The sequence below is a fragment of the Neomonachus schauinslandi genome, chromosome 11 (genome assembly GCF_002201575.2).
Source record: "Neomonachus schauinslandi chromosome 11, ASM220157v2, whole genome shotgun sequence".
Taxonomy (NCBI): Eukaryota; Metazoa; Chordata; class Mammalia; order Carnivora; family Phocidae; genus Neomonachus; species Neomonachus schauinslandi.
The window spans coordinates 82238407-82246808 of NC_058413.1; positions in this window are offsets into that span (position 1 = coordinate 82238407).

Genomic DNA, 8402 nt, shown 5'->3' on the forward strand with positions numbered 1-8402 from the left:
AGGGTGTCAGGAGAGGGAGAGAGATTAGGAAAAGGTGATGTGGAGAGCCTGCGGGTGTCAGAGTCTGGGGCTTGAAGGCTGTTTGTGGTGCCTGGATATGAACAGGGAGAAAGGTGAACAAAAATACCTAAGATTCAGTGGGTGCATTTTATGTGCCAGATATGTTTTTAATCTTTTTCCTTGTATTAACTCACTTGATTCTCACAACAACTTTAGGAAGTAGGCACTGTTATCTTCATTTTACAGATGAAGAAAATGAAGCACAGAGAGGTTAAAAACTCACCAAGGTCACACTGCTTGTTGAGTACGGAGCTAGAATTTGAACCCAGGCAGAGAGATTCCAGAATCCATGGTATCCATGACTACTTCATTCTGTTTTCAGGTTAGTGTTTGCACTGCCCCTAATCCATTATGTTGTCTTGGAAAAATTGGGTAACCTTTCTGAGGTTAACTTTTCACATCTGCAAAACAGGGGTGATAATACCAGAATTAGTGATGCTGTACCTGGCGGTTGTAGTGAGGGACTCAGAAAATTAGTAGGGAAGTTGAGACATAAGCACATGGCTATGATAAGGGGCTAGGTAAGAAATGCTATTTTAATAGAGGCATCATATGCTATGGAAGCAAAGAAAGAGAAATATAAATTCCTGGTGATTCAAGCAGGGGAGGACTTTCCATTCATGAAAAGTGGCTGGAATTTTGGGGGTGGGAGGAGAGCAGAGGCGCCAATCCTGTGCAAACTATGGCCAGATTGCTGACCCTGTTTTCTGCATAAGAGGAGACACTCAAGACTTACCTTACTCAGAACTCCAATCTCTCCAAATACATGCCTGTTGCCTTTCTTTTGTCTTTCTTTATTTCTTTTTTTTCCCCTTTTTAGCCATCTTCTAAAGAGTAGAAATGGAGAGACTGGATAGTGGAGGAATAGAGTGGAAACTGTCTTCTCAGTAATGATATGCTCTGGAGACTGAGATAACATAAATGAAGGTGCTTAGTAAATTGTGACTGGAGGTGTTCTTGCTGAAGAAATGCAGTGTGGTAGAGTGGCATTGACATCAGAAGAAATGTGAGTTTTCAGATGTGGACCAGATATCTTTGGAAGAGTCAGTCTCGGCCTAGAGATTGATAATTATAGGAAGGCAGCAATTCCTTATGGAGAGAATGGAAGACAGAGAGACTCTTCCAAGGTTCCTGTTCTAGTATTGAGCACCAAGTTTGGGCTGGTCTCAGATGTACCTGCTTGCACTGGCAGTCAGAGGGGAGGTGAGGTGCATCTGTAAGAGCAAAACAAAGTACCCTTGTCATGTGGCTGCTCATCTCCGTATATATGGGGTGAGTCTCAGATTGCCTGCTTTGTACCACAGAGGCTTTACATGTTGCCACCACCCTTTGAACCAGTAGTGTTGAAGCGGACCCTGCCCCAAAACAACAGTCAAAATGCCCTAATTCACATAGAATGTGGAGTTGGCCTCAGGGATCTCTAAGGTCTTTGATATTCCACCTTGCTGAGATTCCCTTACTAACCCAGGGGTAAATCAGGACTCATGAGAGCAAACTGCTTGGAGGAATAGTGTCTGAAGACTCTGATCACTGACCTGGTGGCAGGGCAGTCAGGGTTTGGAAAGTAACCAGACCCTGGAGAAGGGAACTTGAAGACATGAAAATGCTGGTCTGATTTCTGCAAATTCCCATGCTCCCGCACAACATTCCAAGAAGTTCTCTGAGCCAATATCTTCTGGGACAGAGAGGATGGTGGCACTTCGCTGTTCCATGTGCACTGAGCAACAGAAAGAGAGACAGTGATTTCAGCAGGAAGATTTTGAGGTAGACTCATTCCCCTTGTTTCTCCCCTGCAGCTTGTAAGGGTGGCTATAAGAGATAAATGTCCAGCAGGTTAAACTTGTCTCCACCCTCCTTAAAAGTATATCTGTGGCAGCTGGGGCACCAAACAGGTGGGAGGAGTGAAAGCAGGGGCAAGAGGGTTCGGGCTGAGTTAGCCTTGACATAACACTCCCCCAGAGCCAAGGGTGGCTAGATTTTCTGAAGGTCTTGATTTTCCAACAGGCCTGTTTGCTAAGCTGGGGGCATTTCAAGCTCCTGTCTCTTTTTTCCTCCTTGGAGCTCCAGCAGGTTTTCTCTCCTGCTGCATACAACATGCATACTAATTGGAACCTCTCCCTCAGAAGAAGCCTTCTTTCTGACAGATTCTTTAAGAATAGACGTAGGTTTTGAAAAACCCAAGATGGCATTGCCTGTAATTATAAAGTAATTGGTGTAATTGAGAGCTCAGGGTCTTATGCAAATCACTCTCCTGTTTTTAACTTTACATCAAGACTATTTTTATTTTTGAATGCCAAAAAAACCCCCCAAAACCCAACATGTGCCTTTGGGCATGGCACTTGTGCATTTTGGCCTAGGACCCTACGTGTGCCAAAATACTAGAGTAGCTGTGGAGGAGGATTTGGCCTTGGATGGAAGATTAAGCCACTTCTGGTCTTCATGCATCTTGCAGAAAGTCTCCAGGCTTCTCTCAGACTTTTTCTTCACCTGTGTAATGGGGAATATAAGAGTAAACTCCCATTGTTGTGAGAATTAAAGAATATAGATGCATGAGCACTGTAAAGTATACAGGGCTGTCATGATGTTATGTTTCTCCTTCCTCTTTGTTATTCCTTTCCTCTTCTCTTGCAGGTGGAGTGTGGGGCAGTGGGAAGGGCAATGCTTTGGAGTAGAAGGCTGGAGTGCCTGTCTCAGCTCCTGTTTATAAACTGGATAAGTGACCCTATTTTTTCTCTTTTGTGCAAAAAAGATTAGGTGGGATCAGAGGATCGACTGATAGGATCAATGGGAAAGCACTTTGAGAAGTTCCTGGGCCATCAAACTACTTGTTTAACCAGTGACCCAACCCTCTGTACTTCGTCTTCACTGAGGTCTTGTGAGTACTTCGGTAGTTGCTATGATTTCTGCTGAGGGGAAATCTTCCAGTATGAGACCTAACCAGCATTCTGGTTAGGAATGATTTGAGTTTCTTGTGGCTGCTGTAACAAATAACCACAAACTTGGTGGCCCAAAACAATAGAGATTTATTCTCTTACAGTTCTGTCCAGGAGTACCATGCTCCCTCTGAGGACACAAGGGGAGAATCACTCCACTGACTGCCTCCACCTTTACCTGGCTGTCTTCTCCTTGTGTCTCCACAGGTGTTTCCATATGTGTCCATGTAATCTGCCTCTGTGTCTCTTCTGAGGACACTTGTGATAGCATGTAGGTTCAGCCAGATAATTAAGGGTATCCTCACCCAAGATCTGTAACTTAATTACATCTGCAAAGAGCCTTTTTTTTCCAAATAGCAGAACATTTATGGGTTCCTGGGATTAAGACTTGATATATTTGTGGGGCTATTATTCAGCCGACCATAGGAGTGAAGGCTCCCTGGAGCTTCCCAGATTGGAATCATATCTTTACTACTTTGCAGCTGTGTGACCTTGGGCAAGTTATTTCATCTCTCTGCATCCCAGTTTCTTCATCTGTAAACTGGGGGGGAAATAATAGCATCTACCTCATGGGGTAGTTGTGAGAGTTAAATAAATTAATATACAGAAAACACTTAGATGAGTCCTTGGCTCATAGTAAGCTCTCTCAAAATATTTGCTATTATTATCTTTGGTTTTCCTTTAATACCTGGTTCTAGATTTGCCATCATAATTTCCTCCAAGCTCTTCCAGAACTTGATTATATTTGGCCTATACAAACATTGTGGTGTGAATTACTTTTCATTTGCTCAAAAATTATTTTTTTCATGTTTAAAAATATTTAACAATTTGTAAAAGTTTTTGCTTTTACAATCATTTCATGATTTTATAGAATTTCATTGTATCCCTTCTCAACATATAATTTTTCATGTTTTTGTCTGAAGAAACAAAATATTTCTACCCGTACAAAAGAAGGAAATTATTGACTCTCATGATATATTGCATTATATAATATCCTGGTTCTTTCTAATGTTTCCTTATCAATAATTGTTACATTGACTCCTCTCCTCTGTTACCAACCACCAGGAACCACAGGTTTTGAAATAATTTTACTTATGATACAAATATAATTAAGTACCAATTAGTTAAGTTTTAACCAATAAAGAAACATATATGCTTGCCAATCAGTTTGTCATCAAGCTGATTTGAAATACTTATATCAAAGGGCAAAAACACTTTTTATCTGGGGCATTCCATTCGGTTTTAAAATAGCAATAGATCTTCAACACATTAAAGACCATATATGAAAAACACACAATTAACATTATACTCAATGGTGAAAGACTGGAAAAATTTCCAGTATAATCAAGAAATAGACAAGGATGCCCATTTAGACCACTTCTACTCAACAGAGTGTTGGAAGTTCTAGCCAGAAAAACTGGGCAAGCAAAAGAAATTAACAGTATCCAAATTGGAAAAGAAGAAGTAGAAATATCTCTGTTCACAGATGACATGATCTTATATGTAGAAAACCCTAAAGGCTGTTAGAACCAATAAACAAATTCCATGAAGTTGTGGATACAAAATCAACATGTAAAAATCAGTTGTATGTCTATACACTAATGATGAATAATCTTAAAAGGAAATTAAGAAACTGATATTATTTACAATAGCATCAAAAAGAATAAAATACTTAGGAATAAACTTATCCAAGGAAGTGAGAGACTTGTATACTGAAAACTACAAATTAATGCTGAAGGAAAATAATGAGGACATAAAAAGGGAAAGGCATCCCATATTCATGGATTGGAAAACTTAATATTGTTAAGATGACATTACTACTGAAAGAGATCTACAGATTCAATACAATCCCTATCAAAAAAATTTTTAAAGATATAATTTGTTTATTTGAGAGAGAGAGAGAGAGCATGCATGCATGACCGGGGGGAGGGTCAGAGGCAGAGGGAGAAACAGACTCCCTGCTGAACAGGGAGCCCGATGTGGGACTCGATCTCAGGACCCTGGGACTTAACCAACTGAGCCACCCAGACACCCAATCCTTATCAAAATCTTAACTTGTTTGCAGAAATAGAAACACCCACCCTAAAATGCATATGAAATCTCAGGGATCCTGGATAGTCAAAAACAATTTTGAAAGCACAAAACCGGAAGACTTACATTTCTTGATTTCCAAACTTACTACAGAGCTACAGTACACATCCCTTTGAGTGTGGTACTGGCATAAAGATAGACATATACAATGATGGAATAGAATAGAAAGCTCAAAACTAAACCCTCACATATACGGTTGACCTTTGAACAACATAGGGTTTAGGGGTGCTGACCCCCCATGAAATCTAAAATCTGTATATAACTTTTGACTCTCTAAAAACTTAACTGCTAATAGACTACTGTTGACCAGAAGCCTTATCAATAACATAAAGCCTGATTAACCCATATTTTGTATGTTATATGTTTTATATACCATATTCTATGATAAGCTAGAGAAAAGAAAATGTTATTGGAAAAATCATTAGGAAGAGAAAATATATTTACAGTACTGTACTGTATTTATTAAAAAAATCCACACATAGGTGGAACCATACAGTTCAAACCCATGTTGTTCAAGGGTCAACAATATAAAAAACCGATTTTCAATAAGTTGCCAAGACCACTGAATGGGGCAAGGCCAGTGTTTTCAACAAATGGTGCTGGGAAACTGGATATTCACATGCAAAAAAAGAAGTTCAACTTCTTCCTTACACCATATACAAAAAGTAACTCAAACTGGATCAAAGACCTATATGTAAGAGCTAAGACTATAAACTTCTTAGAGGAAAGCAGGGGAAAAGCTTCATGATATTAGTTTGGGCAATGATTTCTTGAAAATGATAATAACAGTATAAGCAACAACAATGCAAATAACTAAATTGGACTGCATCAAAGTTAAAAAAACCTTCTGTGCATTAAATGAACCATCAGCAGAGTGAAAAGGGAATCCACAGAAAGGGAGAAAATATTTACTAATCACATATATGACAAGGGATTAATATCCAGAGTATCTAAAGAACTCCAAAACAATAAAAAGCTAAACAATCCAATTAAAATATAGGCAAAGGAATTGAATAGAGACATTCCTCTAAAGAATATATAGAAATGGCCACTAAACATAATCAACTATGCTCAGCATCACCAGTCATTAGGGAAATGCAAATTAAAACCACAGTGAGATATCACTTTATACCCTTAAGGATGCCTATTATCAAGAAAACCAGAAAATAACAACTGTTGGCCAGGATGTGGAGAAATTGGAGCTCTTGTGTATTGCTAGTGAGAATGTCAGATAGTGTAGTCACTATGGAAAACAGTATAATGGATCCTCAGAAAGTTAAATATAGAATTACCATATGACATAGCAATTCCACTCCTAAGCATATACCCAGAAGGATTGAAAGCAGGGACTCAGATATTTGAACAACAATTTACATAGCAGCATTGTTCACAATAGCCAAAAGATGTCCATCGACAGATGAATGGCTAAACAAAATGTGGTATATGCATAAAATGGAATATTATCTAGCCTTAAAAAGGAATGAAGTATTGACACAGCTATAACATGGATGGACCTTGCAAACATTATAAATCAGCCAGACACAAAAGGATATCACAGCATAACCCATGTCACAAACCTTGCGGGAACTTTCCAGCCCACACCCCTGGTTTTTTAGGCAAGGAAGTAAAGCCTTGTAAGTTCTTTGTTGGTAAGAAAGAATGGCCCTACAATTTCCTCCTGATGACTAATAGTTGGGTCATGGGCTGCTGATCTGTAAGAGGGAATAAAGTCGAGGTGGCATGTTATGTGTTCCTACAATGGGGAAATACTGGTGAAGATCCTGAAGAACCAAGGGCTCTTGACTGGGGTCTGCATTTTGCCATGCTGGGCACTTGCAAAAACAATCAAGACATAATTGATAAGTTTTTTATATGTACTGGGCATGGTATTAAAGCAAAGATAAATTCCTTTAAGGAGCTTACAGGCTTGTTGGAAAGATGAGGCATAAATACCTAAATAAAGGAAACACTTAGTATATCAGGACAACAATGGCCGAGCTATCACGGGCAGTTTATGATTAACTGTCAGAGCAATTGAAGAGACACTAATTGCTCATGGAGCTCATGGCAGGGCTTGCTCACTTGAGGCTGGTGGCTGGTAGGAGACATTATTGCCTGGTGGTATGGAGGGGCCAGGTCCTGGGCTCTTACCCCAGCATCTCCAGTTCTTGTTGACTAAGAACCAGTTTCTGAACCTCCTCAGGCCTCTATTTTCTCACCTGTAAGATGGAGTAATGTTATTTCCCCCACATGGTTGTTGTGAAGGTGATGTGAGGTAATGTGTATAGAGCACTCAGTGCAGCACCAAGCACATTTAGTACACATTGGAGATGGGTCTTGAAGGGGGAAGAAGACGAGGGAAAGGAGATTCTAGGAGTGAACAACAGTGAGGTGGGTGGCTGATGTGTTTGGGAGCAGAAGTAGCGAATGTGGCTATTGTGAAAAATGCTTCTTCTTAGTTTTCCTTTCCTGCAGAGAAAGGGTTGGACTTCTGGTGTGCCAGCTACAGGGCTTATGGAGAAAATGTGGGTTTGCAGTCTTAGAAAGACTGGCTCTGAAGCAGGAGGAAAGCCCAGGCTTTGGGTACACTCTTGCTGCCTTTGCTGCATCCTGTCTCCCTTTGGCCAATGTTCTCTGGGTCACTTGGTACCATAATCCTAAGCATTTAGTCTTGATGCCAATGTACAGACTGACTAGAGGAGTCAGCATCCCACCCTGGTGTGTCATGCACCATCCTTGCAAAGAACTTTTCAATCATTTATTAGCTCATCTGAAATTTAATGAAAAGTGGGTAACAATTTCTGCCTCATAGAATGAATGGGATTGTTTGCAGGATATTTATGGTCTTTAAATGGTGCAATACAAGCAATAATGTTACTTTGCAATAATGAACTTTGAATAATATTCAGTAGGTATCAGGGGTTACCTTGTGGGGAAATGGCAAATGGCTAAAACAATGTTAAAAGGAGGAAAAATGAACCAATATTATCCTATGTTTCTTGTGTAGTGACTTTTACCAATATTTCCCTGAAATTGTGGGTGTATGCTGTGATTCTCTGAAATTATCTTATTTTTCTAATTGAGGTCTATTTAGGTAATTAATTAATCTGTGTAGTAAATGTCGTAGCTGAATGCTAGTCTTATTTCAGTTTTTTCAATGAAAAAAGATTTATCTGCTCAGTGAACAAGGTAAACCAAGAACTTGATCACCATTTTTCAGAATGTTTTTCTTTTTCTTAATGTCCCTTTTGAGATGTGGTTCTACCTATAATGGTACAGTAAGGGTCTTAGAGAGGGCTCAAAGGACCTTCCTCATCT